Source organism: Lygodium microphyllum, chromosome 7, assembly GCF_053477565.2.
Source record: "Lygodium microphyllum isolate KBCC chromosome 7, Lygodium_microphyllum_v1.1.10, whole genome shotgun sequence".
Taxonomy (NCBI): domain Eukaryota; kingdom Viridiplantae; phylum Streptophyta; class Polypodiopsida; order Schizaeales; family Lygodiaceae; genus Lygodium; species Lygodium microphyllum.
Window position 1 is genome coordinate 31,158,642 of NC_141141.1, and position 9,120 is coordinate 31,167,761.

Consider the following 9,120-nt stretch of genomic DNA (forward strand, 5'->3'; position numbering starts at 1 on the left):
CTTCTACTTCATCTTCTATGTCAATGAAAGCATCATGTCTTCGGAGTCCCTCCTGTTCTATCAGAGCAATCACAATCTATAACAATTTTGATCTTGACAACAATAGGTGGATTCCTACTACCATCTATATTGGTAGTTGGGTTATGTTGTAGACAAAGATGAGAAGATGATGTGGAAAATTTTTTATTGACACTTACAAGGGTGAGTCAGGGATTTCAAGGTTGAAGGATCATGGAAAAAAAATCAAGGAGGTGCTTATACAACATGCGTATATGCACTCAGAATTGCGTTTGTAGAATTGGCCTATTGATGTGCCACGCCATAGACCAAACTATAAGTTCCCAAAATTTCAATAGGCTTGAATCTAAGTTTTTATGTTTCAGGAATTTACTGAAGCCTATCTAGGGTTGTAGATATATATCCATTAAACCTTGAAGACTGGCAACCTATCGAAATTTGATGCCATTCACTGCTCTATTGGTGAGCAATTGTACAAAGCGACCTCTAACAGGTCATTGGGAAAGGATAGGGTTTTTTTAATGACAAATTTTACAATGCACTATTAAGCGTAACATGATTTGGATCTCTCAATCCTCTTCCACTCCCAACTTTGGATAGTGTAGAGTGGGCAATCTTAGAAGCGGAAACATGTGAATCTTATATGTTAAAGATTGATGCAGATATTCAAAGATATCTATGGCATAATATAGCTAACAGATAGGTGAAGATCACAATCTTCATGCCATTACATGCTTTTGTGGATTTTTTTAAATGATGAGGAAGTTCGTAAGACAACATTGATGTTCATATGCAAATTAGAGAAATGCATAGACTTCATAGGTAAAAAACGGAGATATAAAAGAAGTGTGTGGGATTATGTCCAAAGTGGAACGAAAATCTATTGTTTGCAAATATATGATTGCATCACAAAATTTTATTCTAACTTTATATTACATGAGATGGAATTATGTGAATGGAAAGATTGTTGCAATTGATCAACTTACAAGATGATGTTGATAATCCTATGATGATGTTGGAGGTTTGGTTGGAGGATGAGCTCTTAATGATGCTCAGCATAAGGGTAAACATCTCTTTATGTCAATTGCGAATGGACCTAATGAATGAGGAACTAAATATCCCTGCTACTTATTTGTTCAAGTGCAATGGTTATAAGGTAAATGGAATATGTAATCCAAAAGTGTGGTACATTGTCTAAGATACATTTTTCATGTTTGTAAATGACGTGAATCATGGTGAACCTTATGTGCAGGTACCCCAGAGAAAAGAGAGAAATACTTTATGTAAGGACATTCACACTACATAAGTTTTCCTCTTGCCTCAATCTATCCAATAGTACAAATGGAAATATAGATACAAAATTGTAAGAAGGATGAAAAGTGATACAAAAACTATTTGAATTTCATTTCCAATGATGACAATTGGATTACAAAAACTCTAAATTATGTACAAGAGAGCAATTTTTGATTTGGATACTATAATTTTGGAATATTTATAATCTTTGCATCCTCTCTATATTTGAAGTGTCCAAATACTTGGTGTCCTCAATCGAGAGTGCAGATCATCTAAGTTAATGGCATTGGGATGGGGATATGGCATTTCGACTCAAGGTTTTGGGCATGGAGTTGGAGGGTCATACTTAGGTGGTGTTGAGAGATTTTGATGAAAAGCGTAGTTGATTACATTTTCAATAATCTCTGCTCTATACAAAAGAAGGTTATCATTTGTATAAGTTGCCAAGTGCTCACCCTGCATAAAATCATAGACATGAGACTAAGTATAAAATTATTAAGGCTATGTGGGGTTAAATTAACAAAAAGTAAACTTACATTGCACGTTTGTTACCCAAGTAGATATTCTAGGAGGAGTTTTTCATTGTCGCAAACTCTCCATTTGCAGCTATGACCATCACCTTGCTCCGACACTCTACAAAGAATAATTCTTGTGTTGTCCAACGTTTCGTGGTCTTGAACCACTGCCTCGAAGCCCTTTACTAGCTTTTCCAAAGAACTTTTTTGGAAAAGGAAAATAGAGTTAGTGCTTTTGTTTCTCTCCCCTCCCCCTCCCCCTCTCCCTCTCCCTCTCCCTCTCCCTCTCATGGAACTTATTGCTTCACATTGTCATGGTATCCTCCTTTAGTTGAGTTGGCTAGAAAGCATCTCTATGTGGGAATATCATAAACAATTAGGCTCCAATGAGATCTATAAGGCAAGGAGGACAATACAATTTGGCAATAAAAAAAATATTTGAGATAACTTAAAAGAAACATACCAGAAAGTCCTTACCTTTCATGGTATGCCATAACCAAATGTTGTATGAGATCCAAATTGCAATCTCGATACCACGGGCACATGTCCAGATACAATGTTTTGTCCTGGGTCAAAACTATCCATAGGAGAAAATCTATGACAAAAATGTTCTCTTGAACATCAAAGGGAAGATTTACAATAATTAAATTGCAAAAGTAAATAAATAGTAAGATTTAGGCCATATGCATATGAGAAAAACATGCAAAGTTTTTAGAGTTTTTACAATACCTTAAGACTGCGGTCATTACACGTTCATTGACCTCCTTTTGAAGGTTTGAGAGGGCTCGAATATCCTCCTCTCACTAAAGTGGATGGCATTGAGCTATTGCTGGTGTCACCTTCTTAAAGGCAGCACAACATCAAAAAATGGACCCAGCATCTCAAGCACCTCATGATTGTCCTCATGCATGCTAACATGCCTCTCTCTTTTTGCATGGTCTCTCTCTCAGTCTCTGTCTCCCTAGCCTTTGTTTCACGAGCCTCCCTTTCTTCCTTGGCAACCTTTTGGGCATTTAGCTTTGTGTTGCGGGAATGCGAAGGTGTGACATCAGTCACCTTCACCTCCTTGCTCTTTTTGAGGGGAGGGATCTCTAAAATTCCCTTCATCTTCCTGTTGTGTAATGCGTTGTGAGACGAATCAGCAACTTATCATATCTGAATCTGAGTAACCTGAGGGTTGTGAAGTCCCTAGGCATCATTGTCACCCTATGGGCATGAGTTGCCAAAATGCAGGAGTCCTGAAAAAATTCTACCATAAAGTCCTCGACAGTTTCATGCAGGTAATCTAGTGCTGAGGCATCAAGTTATTTGTTTCACATATATATTTAACAATCATGGTAAATGGCATCTTTGCAATTGCAAGCTCATGGTAGTTCATGATCCTCAACTCTTTAAGGACCGAGGCATACTGTTGGTACCACTTATGGCGAGCTCTAGTCTGCAAAGGGTGTCATTCTCTTCTTCGACTGATCCCTACTATTATGAACTTGGCCTAGGGGCCAATACATCATCATGCATGTTCTACTCAGAGGACGCTCCCTGCTCTCTGCAATGTGTGGGTCTCTGAATGATGCTACCCTCACAGTCTGCTTTGTTCTAGCCATGCCTACGAAAGAGTACAAACATAGTAGAGAAATGAAATAAAAGAGATATAACCCGCACAATTTGAGGGAGCGTGTCCCAAAATTAGGACCACCCCCCCTACATTGTGTGGGGTGGGGAGAACCGTAGAATGAAGGGGGGGGGGGGGGGGGAGGGTCCCAAAATTAGGAGGCACCCCCTTGCATTGTGCAATCCCCTGGGGACCGTAGAACACAAGGGGAGGTTCCCAAAATTAGGAGTCCATCCTTGTGTTGTGCAGGGCTAGAGGAAACTGCACAAGGCAAGGGCAGGGGCCACTACACTAGGAGGCCCCCGCCCTAACGTTGTATAGCTCCTGGCTACTTGGGGGAGCTGCACATCACGAGGGTGGGGTCACAACATAGGAGGCCTCCCCGTTGTGTTGTGTGGCTCCTCCTGATTGGGTGGAGGAAGGACTGCACAATGCAAGGGGCACGGGGGTTGCAAGATTGGGAGCAAACCCCCCCCCCCCCCCCCCCCCCCATTGTATGGCTCCCGTCGAGGGGGAGGCACAGTGCGAGGGGGGTGGGTCAAGATTTTTCCACACCCCCTCTCGAGTTGTGCAAGACTTGGGCCGGCACAATGTGAGGGGAGTGTGATCTTTTAGCTCATTATGGCCATATTGCATTACGCAGGCTTCATAGAGGAGGGAGAGACTCACCACTGTAGTAGATGAGCACCAAGAGCTATGGATATTTGAGAGGCTTGCAATGTGAAAAGTAAAACTTCAATCAATTATCAAATTTTGTGCTATATATGATGCTTACATGTGCTTATGTCACTCGCTACCACATCACCAAGAATGTGCACCCACATATGTGAGAATTAAAAGTGCATGCCACATGTCCACCACTACTGAGGCTCCTTGCATGTGCCACAATGAATGTGCACATAGTCACCACGTGTGCAATACCCGAGGCTATAAAGAGTCGAGCTAGGAGTATATTTTCCCCCTATTTTTGTGCTCACTCACTCACTCACTCACTCACACACACACACACTCTCTCTCCCGCCCTCCCCCTGGCTCATGTTGCTTGATCGAAGGTCCATTCTCGCTCTTTGTCCTAAGGTGCGACCCTCATTTCACTCTCTTTTGAACTTCTATTGTTTTGGTATAGTAGCTTGCACACCCCCCCATCCCCCTCCCTTGGGTGTTGAAACCACACAATGCAAGGAGGGGGATTTCAAAATCTCAAGGGTCCCACCCTCGCATTGTGTGGTTCCCCCTCCCAAAATAACCACCAAGGACTAACACAATGCAAGAGGAAGGCCTCAAGATTTTGAACCCCCCTCATTGTGTTGTGTGGTCCTCTCGTCCCAAAACAACCACCAAGGACTAGCACAATGCAAGAGGAGGACCTTGAGATTTGAATTTGGCACTCTCCATCATAGGTAATAGGCTTTGGCATGCACCGAAGACGTGGGTGGAAGGGACTGCTGTGGTTTTTCGTGGAGGAGTTTTGGTTGTGGTGCAGATGAAGGTAATTTTTGGTGGTACTTTGTTGGCATGATTGGATGGTGATAGGGTTGTTGTAGTTGGTGATAGGGTTGTTCTTTGTTGGGAGTCGCACTCATGGCTAACACAAGTGTTGGTTTTTGGGATTTTGCACGTGACAATTCTTTGGTGGGCTTGCATGATGATAAAGGACAAGAGTTTAGAGTTGAGTGTTAATGAAGAGATGACGGTACTTTCGTTGGAGTCTTCATTACTTGTAATTGAAAACCTCTCATATGGTCTCTCCCTAGGGGTTAGTGCTAGTCTTCTTATCATGCGCACAAGACATAGTTTGATTAGTTTGGGAGACAGGTCAAACTCTAAGCAAGCTGAGAGTATTGTCTTGCACTTGAGGACCCAAACTGTGTATAGATTGTGGTGCATATATTATGTGAGTGCATGTGCATACTTAGATATTACATAGTTAGAAGACTGCTGGTCAGGTTCCTTGTACCAATGTGTGGATGAAGTGGGGTGGAAAAAATTGTTGATGTTGAGGAGAAGTACACTTGAAGGCTTCTTGAGACATTAGTTGTGATTTTAAAAACACGATGTAGCATAATTGAGCTCATTGATGCCGAGATTAGATTGCATGTGAAAAAACGCTGGATCTAGAGCATGGCAGTGGCTATGGTGGATCGAAGATGAATATTAAGCTCATGATGACATAGACAAGACTTGATTTGTTACACAAGTGAATTAGGTTCCAAGATTGAGACTTGGACTCATAAACACAATCTTGTGTATAAGATTGACAATGACCAAAACACTAACTGAAATGGTAAAGCATCATGATATTGTATTCATCATATGTTTCTAAAAGTGGTAGTCAAGTACAATGCTTTATGGTTGTTGGATGGGTAGCAGTTTTCATTTCTATGGATATGGGATTCGATCTATCTGCATGTCCTAAGCCCAGAACTGCCTCATACAAAGAGGACACAGTGGGTGTGATTGTAAATCTCAACACCCCTCCTCAATCACAACTAGAGAGTAAAAAGTGTGTAGAGGCTTTAGTGAAAGCAACATCTGCAAAGTGTGGCACACCATAAATATGGCAAAACACCAGAGGCTATTTGTAGAAAAGGCTAAGTGTGGGTACCATAAACATGATGGGCATCTAGAGGCTGTAACAGGGGCCTCACAAAGTGTACAGAGGCTGTAGTACAAGGCTATATGAGGAGTTTACAAGCTTACGTCAAAAGCATTAGGGCTAGGCATTACAAGGCTAAAAAATTCTAGTAAAAATTGGGTTAAGGACCAGCATGCCTTTGCATTTTTTAGCATTTCTTTTGGCATAGATATTCAATTTATTGCAGGTCTTCTTATCGATGTAGTCTAGCTTGATCTTGTACCTATTCTTCACTTTTTAGTATCCACTGCTTTGATCTTTTGGTCCTCTTCTTCTAGGTCCTCCTAGTTTGCTTCTTCATTGACTTTGCTTGCAACAGTTGCATCAATCTTCATGTTCATGTCCCCCTCAAGAAAAGGTATCATCTTTGAGGCAAAAGAAATGACTTCAAACTCTTGCACTTTCTCCAAGGTAGTAGGTAGTTCTACAAATGGAAATATTGATGGCATTTGGATATAGGTAGCTCCTTGTCTTCCTACAAGTAGATCACAAAAATCTTCTATGTATTATAGATAAGCAACATAAGTCATGTTACTCTTCATGAAGTGTCTCCACATAGAGATCTTCTTGTTTGTCATTGACATCAGTATCAAGTAAGTGAGATTAGACTAGCAATGAGTTGATTCTTGAATATGTCAAAGGACACAAGGAGGTAGTGTGAAAACAAACTATGGAGTATCAAGAGATACTATGCTTGAGTTTGACGATGATTCTTGATGCTTTTCTTGTCCTTAAACTTGAGTCCCCTTCTTGTGGATAAATTTTACTTGAATCCTTGCTGGAAATTGAGTTGGGAGCTCAGATCAGAGTGGCAAAACCTTCCAATGGACTGAGATGGAAGAGGAGCTTGATGATGATATTTGATTGAATATTCCAAGTCCTCCAAACACTCCACAAATGTCTTCACCTTGATGTTTATCACTGAGTAAGTCAGTGAATCAGAGTGGCAATGTCTTAATCCAAGTGATAGGAGAGAGAAAATGAAGAAAACGATGAGTTTTTAATGAGTTGGAGCTCAAAAGCTACGGAGGACTGTGTGGGGGTTTCAAACCCATCTGATAAAAACGACGACAGCAACTCGATCCGATAGCCATTTGAGTTGATATTTGGTGAGAGGATAGCTCATATGTTAGGCTTTGAATGCCCCATGATCAGCATCGACATTGTGTACTTTATGTATGGCACAAACATGGCACCGACTGTACGACGCATAGATGGCACAAAACAGGTGGTGGGCTGCTTAGATGACAATGCGAAAGCAATAAGGCGATAATGTCAGGGATTGACGTGATGAAGGGTTGCACCCTGACCTAGGAGAGATATTATTAGATGAAATATTCAAGAGTTATGGCCTTGATGAGGAGATCAAGAAGCTCCAACAGAGGTATGTGTTGTTGGCTATGACAGACTCAAGGCCAAGATAAAGATGGAGTTGAAAATGAGTTCCTGAGCTGGATGTGAATTGAGCAAAGATGATCAGAGGTGAGAAGAGACCAGAGAGGCAATGCCACGCTCAACTGGGCTTTGATACCATGTGAAAAAATGAGGGATCTAGAGCATGGCAGTGACTATGGTGGATCGAAGATGAAGATTAAGCTCATGATGACATAGACAAGACTTGATATGTTACATAAGTGAATTAGGTTCCAAGATTGAGACTTGGACTCATAAACACAATCTTGTGTATAAGACTGACAATGACCAAGACACTAACTAAAATGATAAAGCATCATGATATTGCATTCATCATATGTTTGTAAAAGTGGTAGTCAAGTACAATGCTTTATAGTTGTTGGATGGATAGCAGTTTCCCTTTCTGCACATATGGGATTTTGTCTGCCTGCATGTCCTAAGCCCAGAACTGCCTCATAAAAAGAGGACACAGTGGGTGTGATTGTAAATCTCAACATTGCCAGGGACCGAGATTAGATTTGATCAAGTAGTGGAGGCCTTCAATGTCATGGTTGATCGCCATGTTGAGTATACCTGAAGAAAGAAAAAAGTGCACTACCTAGGGGTGGGTCTATCTCATTATGCAGTGTTGCATGGTGTCTATGCTAGTGAAACTGGGAGTTGGATCAAACCTCAAGGAGGCCTATGATGTTGTCCCAAACTTGAGGACCCAGTTTGTGTATAGGGGAGGTGTTGTGGGTGTCACTTAGGGGGATAGATCTAACCTTAGGCAAGCACAAGCTCCCTAGGTATGTCTTGCCCTTGATGTGCCCTAAGTGTGAAGTGGGGGGACAGGAAGGACTAGGGGGCTAACCAAGGCCACCGGACATACCTAACTTGAGGACCCCTAGGTGCAGTGTTTGTGGCACTCTGATATACATGGAAAAGCTCATTGTTCCTTTCCTTTTGCTTTGTGTGGCCTTTTTTTTAATTTTCTCTTTTCTTTTTTTTTTTTTATTTTTTTTTTTGTTTTAGAGATGCATTGGAAGGGGGCACGCTAGACATCATCCTGATGCTCTACAATAGTTACATTTTGAGGGGGCCTAAGAGATTTACCAAGGATTGCATGGCTTGCCATGGATCCCTTTGCTCTTCTGACTATACTTGTTATGGCCACAAAGGGGGCTTGGTTCCTACACTCAGTCTTTCTTTTGTTAATTTGATTTAGAGTCACATCCTATTAGTAGTCATGTTTGTCATGCCTTGTCATCTCCTGCCTATGAGCCTCAGTCTGAGTCAGACGAGGACATTAGGAGCTTTGACATGTTTGTCATGTGTTATGATGGGGGAGGCTAGTCACTCTCAATTGGCTGTCTTAGGATGTGCATTTCTTTTTGGCCTCTTTTAGTGGGCAGCCACCACTGGCTGCCTGGCCACTTTTTTGGTCACTGATGTGGGTTGCCCATTTTAGGGCATTTTTAGGATTTGCGCCCATTTTAGGGTTAGGGTTAGGGTTTGTCCTTTTGCCTATTTATAGGCAGCCGCCCTCCCCACTTGATCACTTGTCTTCTTGCAGATTCCGACACTCCTTTTCTCCCGTGGTGGTGCTGCCATCTTCATCAGCTTGATCTGGTGCCCTCACTGACACTGTGGGC